The sequence below is a fragment of the Melitaea cinxia genome, chromosome 5 (genome assembly GCF_905220565.1).
Source record: "Melitaea cinxia chromosome 5, ilMelCinx1.1, whole genome shotgun sequence".
Taxonomy (NCBI): domain Eukaryota; kingdom Metazoa; phylum Arthropoda; class Insecta; order Lepidoptera; family Nymphalidae; genus Melitaea; species Melitaea cinxia.
Window position 1 is genome coordinate 1,463,719 of NC_059398.1, and position 22,510 is coordinate 1,486,228.

General features: G+C 33.0%; 1 long non-coding RNA gene across 1 annotated transcript; it reads right to left on the bottom strand.

Annotated features, from left to right (window-relative positions):
• Positions 1-3,405: 3,405 nt before the first annotated feature.
• On the bottom strand, positions 3,406-18,499 carry LOC123653937. The gene is made up of 3 exons (XR_006743159.1): positions 18,433-18,499; positions 12,986-12,991; positions 3,406-3,451 (listed from the first exon to the last, which is right to left on the bottom strand). It is a non-coding gene; the product is annotated as an uncharacterized LOC123653937 (long non-coding RNA).
• Positions 18,500-22,510: the final 4,011 nt, after the last annotated feature.

Here is a 22,510-nt window from a genome sequence, read left to right on the forward strand (position 1 = left end):
AAAAAAAATTAAGAACTAAAATGAAATTTAATATTTAATGTTTCGTAAAAATAAATAAAATTTTATGTAAATTAATATGTAATTAAAATACGTAAGTACAAGTTGTTTTATTTTAATTTATTTTATTCAAATTAGACTTTAGTTTAAAGACATTTTTTTTCTGCGTCGATCTAGTATTATCCGTTCCAGAGTGTTATTTGTTACAGTTTGTTTGTGAAGTATATACTCATTAAAAAATACATTACATGAAATTTTAATTGACTATTGCCTGAAACGGCTTTACGTTGCCTACCGTATGAACAGTTCTACATTTTTATTTAAAAAACTAGGAGCACTTCGCGGTTTCATTCGCGTTGATTTGAGGAAAAAAGATACTAAACTATCATATAGCCTATAGCCCGCTTCAGGAAATGGACTATCAACACTAGTGCTGTTTAAATAAATAAACAACCTTTTCAGCTTAATATTAGAAAAAAATTGGATTGTTATGACATAACACAAACCATGAGAAAGAGGAAAAAAACAAATTTGCTATAGGTATTATCATTATTTTAGGTGAAATAATTGATCATTTTTTTAGCGTGTATAACACGTACATCCATGCTTAATTAGAACTTTCTAGTTTTTTCGATACCTAGAGTGGTTTTAGGTGTGAGCGATTACACGTACCAACAAACGAGCGGATATTGCGAAATCTTTTTGGATTCGTTAAGATATCAATAAAAAGTTTGAAGCGATATACGAAGAGTTTATTTAGAATACTTAGTTCACAGATAAAATTAATTAAAAAAAAATGAAAGTTGATCATCATAGCTTATCTTGTATGTATTTTTCATATGTTTACCTCGCTCCAGCCTGTAATATCTCACTGCTGGGCATAGGCCTTTTTCCCCACTTAGGAGCTGGACCAGAGCTTAATCCATCGCGTTGTTCCGATGAGGGTTGGCATTATTATGAGTAACAATCGTTATCAGGTGTACATGATGACAACTGGGAACGACGGTCTAACGTGCTTTCTAAGGCACGGTGGGGAGACCCACAAGGACTGCATAAACACCCAGACCACGGCAAACATCTATTTGGCCAATACAAATGTTTGTTATGTGTGGGGATCGAACCCGCAGCCGCCAGCACAGCAACAGCCACAAACTAGTGCTGTGACCGTTGCGCCAACGCGTATATTTACATCAGTCAGTCAGTCAGTCAGTTCAGCCTATTATATTTTATTAATTATATATCTTAATATATCTTTGTCTTAGCTTATAAAGAAGAATTTTATTATATCTTGTACTTTAATAGTTACTTTATTGCAAAACCTATTAATTAACTCAAGGCAACCTCGAATCTTACTAAAAGCGAAATTCACACGACAAGTTTTTTTTTTCGTTTATTTATTTAACTTTTCATTGATTTGAGTACTTACGGTATTTTGTCCATAGCTAGGCGTAACTAGTGGCATTGGCTTTGGATACCGGTTCGATATGTTACATAGCTCGGTATCACTTTTTTTAAATGCCTTGTTCAAGTGAACTTTTTTTTAAATAGAGAAAATAAAGAACATGTGCTTAAAAATGGAACATGTGCTTGTTTGAACAAGTTAATCTCAAGAGTAAGTAAGTTGACAGGATAATTTTTAAGTACAAAATTCTTTCTGATTTAGATTCTGTATCAATGAAACTCAAAGCAACAATTTAGCTTTAAGTTTCGTAATAATATAAAGTAATTTTAATTTAATCGAAAAGAAAAGTTTTGGATGTATACAATTAATTTATCCTATGGAGTGGGGTCTCTCTCAAAGACAGAATTAGAAATGAGACTATCCGCGAGAGAACGAAAGTAACCGACATAGCCCACAGAATTAGCAAGTTGAAGTGGCAGTGGGCTGGTCATCTGTGTCGCAGGACCGATGGCCGTTGGAGTAGACGGGTCCTAGAGTGGAGACCACGTCTTGGCAAACGCAGTGTGGGACGTCCTCCGGCCCGTTAGACCGACGATCTGCGTAAGATTGCCGGTGTAGGCTGGATGAGGATTGCGGAAGACCGGGATGTGTGGCGCGAACTTGGAGAGGCCTATGTCCAGCAGTGGACTGCGATAGGCTGAAGTGATGGAGTAGGTACGCTTTTAGAACATATGAAGAAATTATTCTGATCGTTAAATTGTCTGAGTAAAACGATATTGAAATTGTCTGAGAATATATTTAAAGTTTGTATTAAAAATAATTTAATTCACAGGGCATTCTATAAATGAATATTGTGTAACTTTTTGTAATTGTTTTTTTCTTGGCACAATGTTTTTCATACAACTAGGTCGGCAAACAAGCGTACGGTTCATCTGATGATACGCAATCACGGTAACTTATAGGCGCCTGCAACACCAGAAGCATCGTAAGCGTGTTACCGACCGTACTCCCGACCCCCTCAGGAGCTCTGGTCACCTTAATCACCACAGAAACACAACACTGCTTGAAAGCAGAATTATTTAGCTGTGCTATTATGTTAGCTTGAGGTACTAACCCAGGCGAGCTGCTCCAGATTTTGAATAGGGTATATTCTGCTGGGCCCTACCTCAGTTTCCATACCTATATGCTATCTAATACAAACGTATAGCTAGTTTAGTAAAACAATATTGTCAATTATTATTTTTAATAATAAATCATCGGCTTTATTAATGTATTGCTTACACATTTATAATAATAGAGAAAATATTTATATTTATATTTTTATTAAAAATATTATTGTTAAAAATATTAAGAATAATAATCAGTTGCAATAGACCAAAAATACAATATATATAAGTTGTATGTATGCGAGAGAACGAAAGTAACCGACATAGCCCACAGAGTCAGTAAGTTGATGTGGCAGTGGGCTGGTCACTTGTGTCGCAGGACCGATGGCCGCTGGGGCAGACGTGTCCTGGAGTTGAGACCGCGTGTTGGTAAGCGCAAGACGTCCTCCGGCCAGCTGGACCGAAGATCTACGTGAGATTGCCGGTGGAGGCTGGATGAGGATTGCGCGAAACCGGGATGTCTGCAGTAGGCTTAATTAAGACTGAGATATATACAATATTTTGTAACTATAACAAAATAAAATAACAAAAGACTTATTTCCAAAACTATCAAATTACCATTTTATTTAAATATACCATAACATTCAAACACTTAAATTATGCATGGCAATATAAGACATTAGGAACAATGGCTATCGCGTTTAACATGCATTGTTGATTGTTCATGTTATTTATATAATAATACATTTTAAGACTATCTATCAAGCCTTTTTATAGATTAACTATAGAATACAATTGAAGATATTTTTTCAGGTACTGATTATTTTAAAACTTACTAATTAATATTATTACTTATTAATTTAATTTATTATATACAATTAAATAACGCTTCAGCCTGTAATATCCCACAGCTGGGCATAGGCCTCTTTCCCCATGTAGGAGAAGGCTTAATCCACTTCTCCTTCTCCAATGCGGGTACCTTTACCCTTACCCTTACCCTTACTATGAATAAATATCGCTATATGGTGTATATGACAACAACTAGGACCGACGGCTTAACAACTTCGAGGCGCGGTGGGGAGACCCCACGAGGACATACAATTACATGAGTTTAAATTTATTTATTAATGTGCATCATATTGTAGATTATATTTGTTACAAAATTATAGTCATATTTTTTTTTTATTTTTTTTTTTATGTCACTGGGTCGACAAACAAGCGTACGGCTCACCTGATGGTAAGAGATTACCGTAGCTTATAGACGCCTACAACACCAGAAGCATCGAAAGCGCGTTGCCGACCTAATCCCCAATCCCCCCAGGAGCTCTGGTCACCTTACTCACCAACAGGAATACAATACTGCTTGAAAACAGTATTATTTTGCTGTGATCTTCTGTAAGGTCGAGGTACTACCCCAGTCGGGCTGCTCCATATTTTGAGCAGGAAATTCCTGCTGTGCCCTACCTCAGTTCTATTCCTAATTAGTTAAATTTTAGTACATTTGTGAGTACTTTGAGGTGTCGGCAGCTACTACTGAAATTTACTGCCGGAATTCTTCTGAGGCGATCTTACAAGGACTGCTAGACATTAAAAATATATGATAACTAGCTGACCCCGTACATGTTGTTTTGCCATATATGTTATTAACTTCCTCAATCCCCCCCCCCCCCATAACTTAGGGGGATGAAAAATAGATGTTGTTCGATTCTCAGACCTACCCAATATGCACACAAAATTTCATGAGAATCGGTCAAGTTGTTTCGGAGGAGTTTAACTACAAACACCGCGACACGAGAATTTTATATATTAGATATTAATAAAATGTAATTATTCTAAATTAAAATTATATACACAATCTATTTACTACAGATTTTCTTGAAAATAAAATTTCAATCATTGTTTTACAAATAATAAAACGAAAATCAAAAAATTTCCTTATAAATTATCATTTTACAAATCAATTATTAAATTTGTTTTTTAATTAATTAATTTTAGTTAAAAATTGCAATACGAATTTACTATTTGACACCGAATAAATATTCTACAGATAAAAACACCATAACGTAAAAATTACTTCTTAAAATCACGATTACTGCTACTAGATATTTAAACGTTTCCTTTGAATTATGTCAATAAAGGTTCATTTGTAAGTCTATGAAGATGATAGGGACATGGTTTACATAATCTTTCTAACCTAACAAGACGAGAATTGACGCCGATGACTTGACGCGTTTCAAGCTATGACTTGCTTTATTTAGAAGTATTTTAGAAATTTACGTTACATATATGGTGATCAGATCGAAGAGGCGGCGTCTTCGGTGGGACAAAGCCAGCCCTGCGCTCACCAACCCGGCTGCACAGCGCGGTGACTATGGTTGCCCACTTATGTCCAGCAGTGGACTGCGATAGACTGAGGTGAGGCTATGGTGATAAAACCCAAACGAAAAAATAATAACACTGTGTTCCTTCGGAGTTCTTTCGGGTTTTTCGTGCTTTAGAACAGATATAGATAGCCCTGGTTGTTATCAAAAACACTTGATAGGGATGGGGGTGTTTCTTTTAATAGCAAGTTTGCTTGATATAAGATTAAATTTTAATCATTATCGATCTATAGGTCTTTATCTAGCAGTTCGGTATAATTAAAACAACGTTTAGTACATATATATTAATAATATGTGCAGCAAACACTTTGTACCTCTTTTTATGAAAATTGGTTGGACGGAGGAGTATGAAATTTCTCACACTTATAGTTTATATAGAGAAGGAGTGCAGAATGCTCATATTTTTTTATATTATGCATAAAAATATATTAAATAAATAAAATAAAATAAAAAAAACATCACAATCTACCGTGTATTTGACACACACACACGCATATTTATACTCTTTTGTTGATTGTCAAAGTCTCTAGTCAAATTGAATTATTTAAAAAAAGGTTCTTTATTTTCTTGTTTTTTTTTTAATTTAATTTTTTAATAACGGTTGAATTTTGATCACTGGGCGTATTTATAGTTATATAATATTTTATTTAGAACAATATACCTTTAGTACTGAAGCGTGTTTCTATGTATATTAATTTAATACGAGTGACTCATTAGAAATTACGTAGTGTTTTCTAAGTAGGTACCGGTCGGACGGACTGACCGACATTATTATCTAATGCTATCTCTGTACAACTATGTATCTATATGGAATTGTTTTCATAGACTAATTACACTAGTTCATAATTATGTAGATTTTAACAAGATGAAGGTTTTATGATTTAGTTTTTATTGACTTATAACAAAATATAATATTTTCGTTTGGTGAGTAAACATTCTGTATCATAACGGCATAGCGATTGAAAACGTGTGGTTATTATTTATTAAACATTTACGTTATACATAAACTATCAAAAGTATAAAACTTAATTTGACTTAACAAGCGAGACAATATAATTACAGTGGAAGTACTATCAGAAGGCCCCAGTAGTTTGATACCAAATTATCTCCCTAATAACTTTGGTTTGGTAGGACGTAGTGTCCGCAAGTGGGTTGCGCAAGAGCAAACGCGATTTTGTTACAGTTATTCGATATTATCGGTTAAATTCGTGCCAAGGTTCCGTAGATGCGTTTTAAGCATATAAAAGTAACTTTAAGCTGGTGTCACATTGCTATAACGAAACGCTTCTACGAAGTGAATAATAAATAATTTTGTATTCCAAACACGGAAAAGATGATTAGATATTTTCTTAAATCTAGTGTGTTGTTGAAAGTTCCTTTAACACCAACAGTTACATTATCTACATTCCAATTGGTGGTAGCTTCCATTTTTAAAATAATTTAAATTTTAGTTTGTAAGATGACGATTCGAAGATGCTTTTGAAGCCTATCTGAATAAAGCTGTTTTGATTTTGCGAAAGTATAGCAGAAACCTAATATTTTATATTATATTAATAAATTTTGTTTTCCTGGACTATATGTTTGTCTATTTTGTGTATCTCATGAGAATATCTCGGAGAGTACGTAAGTTAAAACTAGACTAAGGATTGGTAAAAAAAATTCCAGCCATTAAGGATTGTGGCGAATAAATCTTACACGCTTCCCTACATGAATAAAGGAACCCAGCAGTGAGATGTTACAGGTTTCTGTATATCAAAATAAAGTTTAGTAAAACAATGCGACGCTTCCAGGATGTTTCTGTCTAATTCATTTCAAATATTTTGTACTATGCACACATGTCATTTACACACAAACTACATACATGTTTTTGACATATTAGTTAATTTTATCAAAAAAAGATACATATATAATAATACAGAGCTAAATAAATATTCGTAAAATATAAACGACTCACATTGCATCACAAAAATCAAAAAATCAGATTGATACGTGTATGTGATTCCACCTTAAAACTCTATTGAAATAATAAAATACCTTTTAAGGAAATTACGAATTTAACACTAAAACTAATTTTACCTTTGCTTTTAAAAAATAATTTTATTAAATACTAATTTAACCAGTTTTCGAAATGAGAACTACATTTAAAAATAGTCGAAATTTGAACCAAAAAGGTTTTAATAGAAATAAGAAAATTTGAAACTATTTTGAATATATATGTTTGGTAAAAATATCCATGTACACATACAAGTTACCGTGACTGAAATTAATTAGTAAACTATATTTAATTAGTACCTACTTTAAATGATATTGTTTTTTTATCGGTTTATTAGCTCAGCACAATTTTTATGCTAAATCCGGTGTTAGCTTCTCACGAACAACTGTAAATAATTGTTTTTATTGATATAACTTTGCGATGTGTATTACGTATTTCCTTAAAATATTTAAGTTTTTATTTAAGTCTGTCAACGCTGAGAAAATTTAGCATCTTGTATGCAACTTCCTTTATCTTTTAAATTAATTTAATTTAAATAGTTGAGAATTATAATAAAGTTATAAGTATAAAAAATAAAATTGAAAGTTCGAAAATAAAATTCTTTTTCATTATTATTAAAAAAGTAATTTTATAACACCTTAAAGCGAAAAAAAAAAAATATTATAAATGTACAACACTAAATATAATGGAAATAAATATTCATAATGCATTTTATAATTGTTCATTTTTACAATTTATTATATTTTTTGTTGTGTAAATTTGTTATTCGTATCAGATTCGAATCAGTTTTAAATACTTTATATGTTAAGTACGTTTCAAAACGTATGATGTTGATGTGCCTTTAATACGAAAAAAAAAACTTTCACTGCCAGTTCAGTATTCAAAAATTTAATACTCATAACGAAATCCCTAGCAAATATCAATAAATGTTCGTGAATTTACATAAATAACCATCAAATCTGAATACAATGGGGACTTACATTAAACAATTTACCGGACACCGTGTTTGTGTCGCAATGTTTGTTTTGAAAATTATTTCGCAAAATTGTGTAATACTTTCTTAAGTCTTTGGGGCATTAATAACAAATTTTGTACTTGTAAAACCGTTGTATTTCCGGCCTGGTTGTTAGTCCTTGTGGGTGTCCCCACGTGCCTCGGAGAGCACGTTAAGCTGGCAGTCTCGTTCTTATCATATGCACCCGATATCGATCGTTCCTCATAGTATTTTTTTTTTTATGTAGTATACATCCAAAGGTTTTTGAACCCATGTCCTTTTTTATTTTTAAAACATGCAATTTTTTTTAAAATCAAGGTAGGCGTTACTCAGCAACATCATTGTTTAAACATTTTTGAATATCATATCAAAAACTGACCGCTCCAGCGGGGTTCGAACCCGCGTCTCCGACTGACCGTGTCGGCGCTCTAGCCATTTAAGCTATGGAACGTTACGAACGGAAAGCTAGAGCGCCGACACGGTCAGTCGGAGACGCGGGTTCGAACCCCGCTGGAGCGGTCAACTTTTGATATGATATTCAAAAATGTTTAGAATTCCTAATGTGTGGGTAACACAAAAATAAAATCGTACATATCATTGTTTAAGTTAGACTAACTTAATGTGTCCAACAGAGACGTGAGTCCACCGACCGTTTCTTATTCTAACATACGATACATTTTTTTTTCGTTCCTCATTGTTAGGAAAAGGGGGGGTCATTCGCAGTGGGTAGCAGCGTGGTCGATTAAGCTCTCACCCTTCTCCTACATGTGTATGAGGAGGGCTATGCTAAGCACTGGAATATTGCTGGCTGAATTAATCCATCGAGATATTAAAGCATCTGATCATCCATCGAGCAAAGCTATAGCCTAGTTAGCGCAACTATTGCTGACACGTTGTTATTTACAAGTGATAAAAATCGGCGATTAGAATCCTTCGTACCAGATATTGCTACAAAAATTAGGTCTTACAATAGGCATGCGATTAAACGATAATTGTTGCTTAACAATTGCTCGTTAATATATTTATTATTTGTTTATATATATATTGCATACACTTGAGAAATAACACTTTAATTATGTTTAAAAACAATTGATAAAACAGTTCTATTAAGTGGGACTGGAAATTTCCCAGTGGAAATATATATTACATCACTTCAGTTCATCATCAAAAATAACAAACAAAAGCTTAAGATTATTACGATCAAGAAAGATATTGTCACTTAATGACTTATACGTCACTTAGTGACACTTAATGTCGAAATTTCAAACAAATAATGATATTACAAAATCATGTGCAAAAATCCTTCACCCTGGCTGCGGTCAGTGACAAGCAATGTCATATTATATCTCAAGACAGTGATGTCATCTCAAGTTGTTTGATTATTACATAACATTGTCACATATGTACATAGTTCACAAATTCTTGTTACTCGGAATGTCCGCATTGATTTTGTCGTATTTTTATGTGATTGTGTTTTTTTTAAATTATAAAAAAGAGAAAAAAAAATCGAAAAAGATTATAAACAACTTTCATATAAATTATTTACTAAGCTGTTTTTCGCAAGTTAGATGCTTTTTCGTAAGTATTATTGCTTTGCCAAATTCACACGACTTTTTTTTTTAAATATTTTTTTAGTACACCTTTTATGAAAATATTACTTAATATTTCATTCAAATGTTGCGCAAGGTATTTTGTTGTTAGGTTTATAATGCAATGTGATATAAATAATATATATTATATAAGGTAGCTTGATTACAAAATAAAAACACTTAAGATTTATAGCATTATATTCGAAAAAAGTGTATAAGGCGAGTGTGGATGGAAGGGTTGGAAGGGGTAGACCTAGGCGGACGTTCCGAGACCAAATATGTCTTGAAAAAAGACCAGGTCAAGAGTACCCTAAACCGAAGAGCATGTATGAAGGGAATAATGAAAGTGGACGAAGCGAAAGAAATATGTAAGGATCGTAGCAAGTGGAAAGAAGTGGTCTCTGCCTATCCCTACGGGAAAGAGGTGTGATTATATGTATGTATATTCGAAAAAATACTACACCAAAATTTTACTTTTATCAAACTCTTAAAGGCGCAGTTTTAAATCATTTCACAACATATTTAATTCTTGCTTACTTAATTCTAGTTTACTTGAAACAAACTCTTTCACTCTTTCTGAATGTAGATTCTAATCCAAATAATCGACAAGAGTTTCTTGTTGAATATTTTACGTAGAATAGAAGTGAAGGTTACTCTTAAAAAAATGCATTATCTAATAATAAATGAACATGATATAATTACAAGGTGACAATGACAATATATAACAATTAATTGTAATACTATACAAACACTAATTGAGCACATAGCACATAATATATACAATTATTACTATATAAATAAGTTAAATTACATTAAACTAAAAAAACCTTAAGTATATATGTACATAATATAATAACTAAAAAATATTATTAAAACGAGTCCCTTTAGGCAAGGTTCCGAAGATACTGGCAGCGTTCCCCCTTTGAATAGCTAGACTAATTCTTTGTCCGAAGTATAATATAATAAATTATAAAATCAGTCACATATCCTGTATGAAAGCTAGCGCCACTAAGTTCACGCACCTTTGTCACTATAAACTTAAATGTCATTGTCTTAATAACGAATGTCATGTTCCAGCATCCGATGGTTACATTGAGATGACATTGTCATTGAACTTCGACATACAACAACAGTTGGATCATAGGTTAAAGAGTTCTAAGAAGTGGCATGTTACATTGTAATTTATGTCCAAGTCAGTTATACACACTTACTAGCTAACCTTATAAACTTCGTACCGCCTTTTTTCATGAATATAATTAATATACCTAATAAAATATAGCCTATAATTTAATTCGAACAAAGCTATACATTTGTGTAAGATATCAATAAAATCGATCTAGTAGTTTCGGAGATTAGCCCCGAAAAACATCTTGACAGCAGATGTATATATATATAGATTTCTTTACCTTGTCAACAAACATCCACCAGAATAGATATATTTAAACTTTTTATTGCTACTAACTTTTCAATTTAGGTATAAATGTGTAACAAACACCTCAACTGCCTTGGGTCTCATAGACAGGTAACACATCCACTGGCAGTCTTTTAAGAAATCTTGTATAATATTGTATTTTTGTAACAAATACAGTAAAATACTAAATTAAATAATAAATAATTTGAACAAACACATTTGACATACCCAACATCGTCATCTTCCTGCCCTCATCCCACTTATGTAAGGTCGGCACAACATGTTTTCCTCTTCCATTCCTCTCTATTATTCGTCAATTCAGCGTTTACACCTTTCTTTCCCATATCCTCACTCACACGATCCATCCATTGCTTTTTTGGTCTGCCGAACGCTCTTCGTCCGACATTCATCCCTAACATTCTTTTACCAATATAGCATTCATCCCTCCTCATTAAATGCCCATACTATGCTAACCTATTGCTCCTCATTTACTTCGTCACCCGTATAATAATTAAATTTAGTAACTAAAAAAAACGGTAATATAAACAATCGTAATGCGAGCAATTAGAGCATCAATTAACATCTCGTAGTTAAATTAATTATTTAAGAGGCTGTAGCCTAAAATTCGTGAATTCAAGAACAAGAACATTAAATATGAAACCGAGTTTGTAATATTGTTAAAAATTACGAAATCGTACAGATTAATGGAGGCGTAGAGTAAGAGAAATATACATAAATATGCTTGGCACTAAATATTTGAAATAAAATTAATTTATGAACTTTTTTTAATGATACTTAAATTAAATTTGTTTTCGTAAAATCTGAAAATCTCTGGTCTCCTTACTCACCGACAGGATCAAGAAGAGTATTATTTAGCTGTGATCTTCTGTAAGGAGGTAGTCGAGCTGCTCCATATTCTGAGCAGGAAATTTTCTGCTTTACTCTATCTCAGTTGCTGATTTATTAAAACAGAATAAATTGTATTTAGTATTTACTGTATTTTATTTATTAATATAAATAAGTTAAAGGTAAAAATTATCTGACACCGCATTTTTAAATGTTTCTTTAACAATAGGTATTATTTTCTAACAAATATATATAATCTATATTCTGTGAAATCTCAGTCGACTTCGTCCAGCTTTAATATATGATAATATTAACACACACACGACAAGCTTACTTATTAAAATATATAGACAAACTTTTCTTCTCTTATGTAGGATTCGGTATTTTTTTTGTAGTGTACTTATATTTTTTAAACAAATTAATATTGTGCCGAATGTACAACAGGTCACAATTGTTGGTCGAAGTCTTTTCCCTTTCTACTATTCTCCTAACTTCCCGAATATCCCTGTGGCTTAAACTTTTACAAAACTGGTACTAACCGCTCTCATTTATATGACACAAAAATATATGAATAGCTATAAAAGTTACGACATACGCTTTCAAAACTCACTTGCTAATGATGTCCACCGTATAATTCGCTTGTGATTTTATTATTACATTGTATTCTTATCTGATTGATATATAGTTGACGGGGATGGTGTCGTAAGATGTCATATATCACACGCTACTTAATATGACACCTGGCAGATTATAGCCTGGGAGTTTCACGCCTGTTTTCTTTATTAATACTTTCTATAAGTTATATTTTATATATAGTAGGATTTTTTTTTACTGTTTTAGATTTATTTTAATTAATGTTTTATACAACAAATATTATAATATTAAAAAATAATATTGGACGCCGCGTTGGCGCAACGGTTACAGCCATGGATTGTATCTGTTGCGCTGGCGGTTGCGGGTTCGATCCCCGCACGTGACAAACATTTGTATTGGCCATACAGGTGTTTGCCGTGGTCTGGGTGTTTGTACAGTCCTTGTGAGTCTCCCCACCGTGCCTTGGAGAGCACGTTAAGCCTCCGGTCCCGGTTGTTATCATGTACACCTGATAGCGATCGTTACCATAGTAGGGAATATATCCGCCAACCTGCATTGGAGCAGCGTGGTGGATTAAGCTCTGATTCTTCTCCTACATGGGGAAAGAGGCCTATGCCCAGCAGTGGGATATTACAGGCTGAAACTAATAAAACAACAAATATTAAATTATACATAAGACTGCAACGATAGGTTTTTGCAAGGAATATTATTTTATTTCAAAATAGTGGCAATAGTATTTTTTTCTTGCGCTTTGGTACTTTTACACTTAAATTCAAATTTGTAAATAAAAAAAAAATACATTAAAATAATAGTTGTAAGTGATTGCAATCATTACTCTATGTATACTCATCTGCGCTCTAATAACTTTCATTCATCAGATACTTCACACACATACAAATACATGCATGCCAACACACACCCGTGTCATGTGTATGTACGTCGTGTACGGTCTTTTAGAGAAAGGATTGAGAATTATCGCCGAATCGCGTTGAAGTCGTTTCCATTGGCGTGCTTTGGATATTTCTTAGCGCAATGAAATGTTATTTTGCGGTTATTGTAACATATTTGTTATATAACTTTGTTTATATATCATTTTGAAATGTATTAAAGGGTACATTCTATGTCAGATTTTTCCTTTTTTTTACTTCGACATGATGTCAGCATTATTATTATTTTTTACTAAAAGTCCTTGATAAATAACCTTCATGTCTATATTATGTAACAAAATAATAATATAGGTAATAAAATGGCATATTTTTAACTTCAAGAGTATGAAAATAAAGTTATTTTTTATAACACCTAATTCCAAATGTGTGATGACTAGCCCGTTGGCCCAGTTTGTAGTGGTCCTGCTTTCTGTTCCGTGTGGGTTCGATCCCCCTCTTGAGTCTGGATGTAATATCTATATTTATATATGTATTATTTCCATGGTTGTTACCTATAACACAAGCATTAAGTTGCTTACCCTAGGAACAGACGACCATGAGTGAATGTAACAAAGATATTTATTTATTTATAGAAGTATCTATAAATCGTGTAACGAAAACGCACTCACGACCTCACCTATATCTGACGTCCGTCACATCTGACGAATGATCCGCTAAGAACATTCACTGGTCACTATTATGCAACGAAGTCCGCTCCTAAAAATGTGAATGGTAGCTTGACACTTTAATATATTAATATTATAAGATGTACATAGGACTAATTGGATATGCACTTAATCGAAGACTAGCGACCCGCCCCGGCTTCGCACGGCTACAATGCTGATACTAAATATTAAATAAATATTTGCAATGTAAGCGCAAAACAATGTGTTTATTTACGACATCACATTAGAAACCTCTAAAACTGACAATGTTCCTCTACTATATTATGCGTGTATTGTACATATAAACCTTTCTCTAAAATCAATCTATTTACTACAGAAAACCGCATCAAAATCCGTTGCACAGTTTTAAATATTTAAGCCTACAGACAGCGGGAAGCGACTTTGTTTACTTTGTTACTTTTTTTTTTTTTTTTTTTTAGTTATGTGATATATCCACAGGCTTATTATGCCCGTGCTTTTGTTATTCCATATATTGTTATTATTATTTTTTAACATGCATCGGTACTTCACCGCAACTTAGAATCTAGAAGCCTTAATAACTAGTCTTAAAATTTCAAATTTCTAAAAGTCGACGCGAGTCCACTGACCAAGACTATTCTACATATTGCTTATTTTATATTCTTATATACTAATTATTTTTATTATATTTACACTTATTTGCTAACTAAAATATATGTACACTTATTTTCTAACTACAATATATGTACACTTATTTGCTACTTACAATGTACACTTAACCTATGTTATTGTTAGTAGTTAGGTACTTTTTTTTTTGTGGTTAGGAATCGTTTTGTCCATTTAAATTTAATTTTTTTTTTTTTTTTTTTTTATTAATATATTATATGACTAATCCTATCTTATTAAGTAAATATATAAAGCCTTATCATTACAATTACATTATCCTATTCCTATACTATTACATTCAATTTTATTATTTATATTACTTACTTTACACTTTTATCTACGCATAATTTATACTTACAATACAATAATGTCTTCACACCTCTACATTTTTCAACATTTTGAGCACATTCTCAATGACGGCAGCATCTCTATGGTGAATGGCCATCTTGAGACTATGCTCAATACTTTGTTACTTTTGTATACTATGTAGTAAAGAATCCTTTAAAACATTTTAAAACTTATTTTGTAATTTCTTTGAAGGTACAACTTGTGTATTTTCTTGTACCTAATTAATTCTCTCATATTATGGAGACTTGATAATTATCTGAGGTAGGGCATAGCAAGCAATATCCTTCTCAAAAACGAGATCAGCCCGATCGGAAAAGTACCTCGACCTTATAGAAGATCACAGCAAAATAAAAACTTTTTAAGCAGTGCTGTATTCCTGTGATGAGTAAGGCGACCAGAGATCCTCGAGGGGATTGGGGTTGAGTCAGCAACGCGCTTGCAATGCTAGTGCAGGCGTCTACAAGCTGTGGTAATCGCTTACCATCAGGTGACGCGTACTCTTGTTCGGTGACTTAGTTGTATGTAGAATGTATGTATAATTTGTATAACATAAATAATAATAAAAATGGTTCTTTTTTGTGTCTATCTCTGATTCATCATTAAAGCCTATACAGTCCACTGCTGGACATAGGCCTCCACAAGTTTACGCCAAAAATAACGTGAACTCATGTGTTTTGTCCATAGTCACCACGCTGGGCAGGCGGGTTGGTGACCGCAGGGCTGGCTTTGTCGCACCGAAGACGCTGCTGCCCGTCTTCGGTCTGTGTATTTCAAAGCCAGCAGTTGGATGGTTATCCCGCCACCGGTCGGCTTTTTAAGTTCCAAGCTGGTAGCGGAACCGTGTTATCCCTCAGTCACCTCTTACGACACCCACGGTAAGAGAGGGGGTGGCTATATTCTTTAGTACCGTAGCCACACAGTACTCTATTTATTTCTATTATCTCTGATTGATTTTTGCTAAGCTTATCCTTTGAATAATTAATACAGTGCTTATAAATTTATTCTTTTAAAAGGCTTTTAGATTTAATTTATGACTGAACGATATATTTGTATTTATACACATTCATGTTTCTGTCTGTGTGTAGTTTGTCTGGATGTATTCAGTCTCGACTATATGAAAATAACTATAGCCTGAACACTGGATTATAACTCTTATGTACATGCTAAATAACGAATGAAATCGCGAGGGAGTCAAGTATTAATCGCATAACGCTTCTTTTCGTACTATTTTGAGAGATCTCTGAATACGAATTCGTTAGAGATGTAAAAGAGTGTTTCTTTTTTGGATGCGAATATTTCCATTATAGCATATTAATGTCTGTACTGTGTGGCTACGGTACTAAAGAATATAGCCTCCCCCTCTCTTCCCGTGGGTGTCGTAAGAGGCGACTAAGGGATAACACAGTTCCGCTACCACCTTGGAACTTAAAAAGCCGACCGGTGGCGGGATAACCATCCAACTGCTGGCTTTGAAATACACAGGCCGAAGACGGGCAGCAGCGTCTTCGGTGCGACAAAGCCAGTACTGCGGTCACCAACCCGCCTGCCCAGCGTGGTGACTATGAGCAAAACACATGAGTTCACGTTAATTTTGGCGTAAACTTGTGGAGGCCTATGTCCAGCAGTGGACTGTATAGGCTGTAATGAAAAAAAAAAATATTTATGTCTATATCAAATTTAAATAACTGTCGTTTAAGACAACCGTCAGGCATTTACTTTCGCGTTTGTATTATTATATAATTCATGACATTGACTTCCGAGCGATTATACATTTCAACATACAAAATTGCTGAATCAAATTATTATATGCGAAGACATTAACACAAATACAACGTATTAGGCATGCTTGTCACTTTAACTTACTTAATAAAGATTTTATCTTTATTATCAACCGAGTTTAAGAAAAGAAGGTAATGTGTATCAACAATTCAGCTATTTAGATGTAATGTCGGAGTTATGCAAGGTGACATCGCTCAAGTAGTGTATGCGCTAAACATCCGGTCTGGGTGTCCATTGTGAGACTGCCCAAGCCTCAGAAGTACTATTAGTTGTCGGCCGCGGTTGTTATCATATATACCTGATAGCGATCGTTACTCATAATAGGGAATATATCCAACAACCCGCGGTGGAGCAGTGTGGTGGATTAAACTGCGATCCATACATACATGTAGGAATGAAATATAAAATTCTACAAACGATATTGAAGTTTGTATTAAAAAGAAATTAATAGCTAAAGCTAATATTCGGTGCAGGATTACATAAATGGTAAAGATGAGTGGACTTAGTGACGCTGTATGTCATGCAAGATATTACCAAATTCGTACAAAGACACAGTTTATATATATATTAAAGAGTGACTGCGGAGTTTCTTGTCGATTTTTCGCTGCCGAATCTGCATATGCGACCGGTGGTAGCTTCACTTTTAAAAATAATTAAAATTTTAATTCGTAAAATGAAGTTGCGATGGTGTTTTTGAAGCCTATTTGGACAAAGATATTTTTGATTTTAATTTTGTCTATGCCCAGCAGTGGGGTGTTACTACCTGGATCATTGGTGTGTATATAACACTAATTTAATTTAAACAAAGACAGGTTATGTAAGTGGTAAAGTGTACGTATGATCAAGGAATAAACAAGAGATACAATCGTGGTCTTATTAAGACAATCATTTATTGCGATATTTATTACTTAACAAATCGATGATAGCAAACTTTAAATGCCCTTTATAAGTAGATTGTAAAATTTTGTAATCAATTTAAAAAAACAAAACAAGTTAAGTAAAATATTAAGTACTGTAATAATTATCACTTTACAAAATTACAATTATTTATTGCGATTGATTGCGAGATTATTAATTTATTTATACGTGAGTTGATTTAAAATTGAACAAAAAATTTACCGACCGTCAATAATGTTGACGTTGTTTCAAAATTAAAGCCGTCAGATGGCAGCATTGCTGTATTATGTCTCAATGTTCAACAATTTTGTTAATTTACAAAAACATAAGCGATAGTATTTTTTTTTAGTTGTTGGTAACGGTAGAGCAAGCAATTATCTATAAAATGATGTATAATTTATGTGGAGTGATTGTGAGGTTTTTTCTAAAAAAGGAGGCAAGAAGACCTTAGCGTATTAATTAGCGTATTATTATACTAATTATAAAACTTTAGTACAGCTGTCATTAAGGACACGTGACTACATTTGTAATGGTTAATTGAATGTTTTGAAGATTTATAAAAACTTTAACTGGTGAGTTATGTATCTTCTCACAAGAATCTGCATTCGAAATCTGTTATTAATTCTATATCAATTGTAATTATTTAAACACATACTTGTAAATTGATCACTTAAATGTGATTTTGAGGTTTGCTTGAATAAAGAAATGTATTAGCTGTTAGCTGCTTCTAATTTTTTCACCCACGTTGCGTACGATCTTATGAAAATTATGGGATCATAAATAGCATTCAAATTCACACTGTAGCATCCCACTGCTGGGTATAGGCCTCTAGGATTAGGCATGTAGGAGGAGGATTGACGCTTAATCCACCACGCTGCTCCATTGCGGGTTGACGGATATATTCGCTACTATGAGTAACGATCGCTATCGGGTATTATGATAACAACCGGGACCGACGGCTTAACGTGCTTGCCGAGGCACGGTGGGGAGATCCACAAGGATAGACATCAAAGCCGGTAAGATATATTTGTACAAATACTCGCATCACTACAACAAACTGCTCTGGTAATCATAAATAGCCTGTAGCGTTTCAACTCAAACGTTTCAATAACATGAAATAAACATACACTCATATATTAATTCTTACAAACTTTCGAAAATACATAAGGACTTATTGGCTGGCTCATCATCACTACATAGTATAAAACATAGTCGCTTTCTCTGTCCCTATGTATGCTTAATTCTTTAAAACTACGCAACGGATTTTGATGCGGTTTTTTTAAAAAGATAGAGTGATTGAAGAGGAAGGTTTATATGTATAAAATAGTAGATAGATAGATAAAATAGTAGAGGAACACTGATAGTTTTTGAAACCGTGCGAAGCCGCGGCGGGTTGCTAGTTAGTAATAATATTTGAATTTGTGAGAGTAAGTTAATAGACGAGATATTTAAAAGCATACGTAACTAAATAAATAAACAATTATTTTAAAAATGAAAAATATGCTTGTTTGTTGAAACGCGCTAATCTCAGGAAGCATTGGCTCAATTTAAATATATATATATATATATATATTTGTGTTGGATAATCATGTGAAACCGCGGGGCACAGCTAATAGTTAATAAATAAAATGATATAAAATATGCAAAAAATGATTTAACAAAAAGATTTACTAAGCGTTGTCTTAATTCTTGTCTCTTAATTCTGTACATCCTAAACTTATTAGATATAGTGAAATTAGCAGATTACCAAAATTGTCAGAACACAAGGCTAAAAAGAAAATAGCAGAAATGCTTTGAACAATGAATTTAGTGCAATGAAGTTCAAAGCAATTAATTCGTATGTATTTTTTTGTTCATTTTTGTCTATTAAATAAGACAAATACTTTGCGTACAATTTGAAAAAAGATAGTAACACAGAAAAAGTGTATGTACTTATGTACGCATGTAAGAAGTTATACTTCATTGGCTACCTAACTTCACGTTGCTAACTTCTTCGTCATTGACTAGTTAACTTCTTGTGTCGGTGTGCGCGCGCATCGTAAAAATTTACACCATTTTTCCCTAACCAAAAGAAGTATAACTTCAAAAAGGTCTATTTGTGACTGTTTTTGCTCGATAAATAATATTATGTAATAGTAAAAATTAATAAAATAAATTAAATACAAAGATAAGATCTTTATTTTTTGGAAAGTACGTCTAATCTCAAGATAAATTTCACAATATCTTGAAAACGTGATTGTAGGTAGTGGTTTTGTAATATAAAAAAACAATCAGTACATAAAAAAAGATAATGTTATAATTAAGATATTTTAGAACTGAGTCACGAATTACTTGAATGGGGTTTTTCCTTGAAGACAGTGAGTGTTTGTTTAAAATTTTTATTCGTATTGCACATTTGTAAAGAATACTCTCTTAAGAAATAAAGTTATTATATTTAATATAAATTATTAATAATATGATAATATGATGATGATTAAAAGCTTTTATTTAACGTGTATGTATGTTTACTTGAGAGGAATCTTGCTAGTCAATTTTGAAGCATATGTCCTTAACTGATTGAGCTGAAATTTGCATACACATTTAGTTTGGGATGACAATGCATGGATAGCTGTGTGACGTGGTTCTAAACCCATTATGGCGGAGCACCCAAGATGGCGGAGTGGTTTTTTTTTAATGCATTCCTACAATATGGATATCGATGAATGTTAGGTATATTTAAGGTAATGTAATCTATATAATTCTTTGTTTATGTTTTAAATTAATTTATTTTGTTGTATTATCTTTGTTTTACGTAAACTATTTTTTATACCTTTCTTTGTATGGACCTTCGTCTGAAAAAAACTTATTATTATTATTATTTATTATTATAACTTGAAAAGATCTATCTGAGATTAAGAATCATTACTTACTAAGTACTCACTATAGACTCGAACTATTCAAGTATGGAAATACGAGGCGTGAAAAACGATAACTCGAAAACGGGAAAAATATCTAAAATCAAGACAACAGTTCATTATTGAGCAGTCATTAGATACTATTTCAATTGAAAATGAAAGTAAAACAATTTAATTACTACTCATTCCTACTCATATTTAATAGTTATTTACATTTTGTGAATTGAACGATTATATTATTACAGCCTTAACTGCAAATTTCTATAATAGTCCGATTGGAGACAATTCTAGATCGACCTTATATCGACGGCATAAAAGTTAATTATGATTTAGTCTTCCATGCGACTAATTAATCTGTATATACTCGACCAATTTTTTTAATGTTACTTTTGCTTTTTTTGCATTTCTTCTATTAATTGCGTAAATTTGCACATCACTCAAAGCTTCGGACAGGTTAATTTAGGCTAATGATACAAGTCTAAAATTTTTATCAAAAATGAATTTATGTAATATTATTTTTAAATTAATCATGTACAAATACTATGAGTCAATTGATGTTACTTATTAAATAAAATTTATTGTATTTTGTAATAAATCAGCAACTGAGGTAGGTTACAGGAGGAAATACCCTGCTCAAAATCTGGAGCAGCCCGACTGGGGGAGTACCTCGACCTTACAGAAGATCACAGCTAAGTAATACGGCTTTCAAGCAGTGTTGTATTCTCGTGGTGAGTACGGTGACAAGAGTTCCTGGGAGTAATTAGAGGTAGGGTTGGCAACGCGCATGCGATGCTTCTGCTGTTGCAGAGGTCTATAAGCTACGGTAATCGCTTACTATCAGATGAGCCATATTATTGTTAGCCGACTTAGTTGTATAACAAAAAACCTAAAGGTCAAAACATTAAAAATAGAATTAGAAAAGACTTTATTTTATTCAAATTGATTTCGTATTGATGACGCAATTTTATGATTCTGTTTGTTAATTTTATTTGAATCACGTAACACCCAAATTTGCCGATTTTTATGAGAAACGATAAAATAACTATGTATATATTTATACGATTGATAAAATAATTATGAAGAGTTTGTTTATTTTAAAAATACTATTATAATATCAAGATCGACATATCCGTTATGCTGTTGTTACCTAGGAATAGAAGAATAGTCATAAAGGTATGAAAAATCTCGCGCTTTACTTAGTTAATTGATGAAACCGGTAAAGGGCAAGCCAGATACTCTCATGAAGAGTTCCGGATCACGTGTAACAATGTAGATTTAATTTATTGTATTGATACAAAAGCAAAATCAAAATCAAAAATAACTTTATTTAAATTTATTTATATTTCATTAGCACCTTAGAATCTGTTTTTTACTCAAATAGGCTTCAAAATCACCTTCGAATCGGCATCATACAAATTAAAATTTTAATCATTTTTAAAAAGTGAAGCTACCACCGATTCGGAATGTATATTCCGCAGCGAAGAATCGGCAAGTCTCAAACTCCGCAGTTACTCTTTAAAAAAAAACTGTGTTTTAATACAAAACTAGTAATATCTTGCATTACACGCTTCAGCCTGTAATATCCCACTACTAAGCATAGGCCTCTTTCCCCATGCAGGAGAAGGATCAGAGCTTAATCCACCACGCTGCTCCAATGCGGGTTGGCGGATATATTCCCTACTAAAAGTAACGATCGCTATCAGGTGTACATGATAACAACCGGGACCGACGACTTAACGTGCTCTCCGAGTCACGATGGGGAGACCCACAAGGACTGCACAAACACCCAGACCACGACAAACACCTGTAAAGCCAATACAAATGTTTGTCATGTGCGGGGATCGAACCCACAACCGCCAACGCAACAGTTATAATTCATGGCTGTAACCGTTGCGCTAACGCGGCGTCATCTTACATTAATACATACTAATTCTTTTTCAATATACACGCATTGTTATTTGTTTCTAAGGTGGATACGTAACTTAGTGTTTTTGTTTTGATGGAACAGCCAACTGATATAATACGAGTTGTAGAGTCAACTAT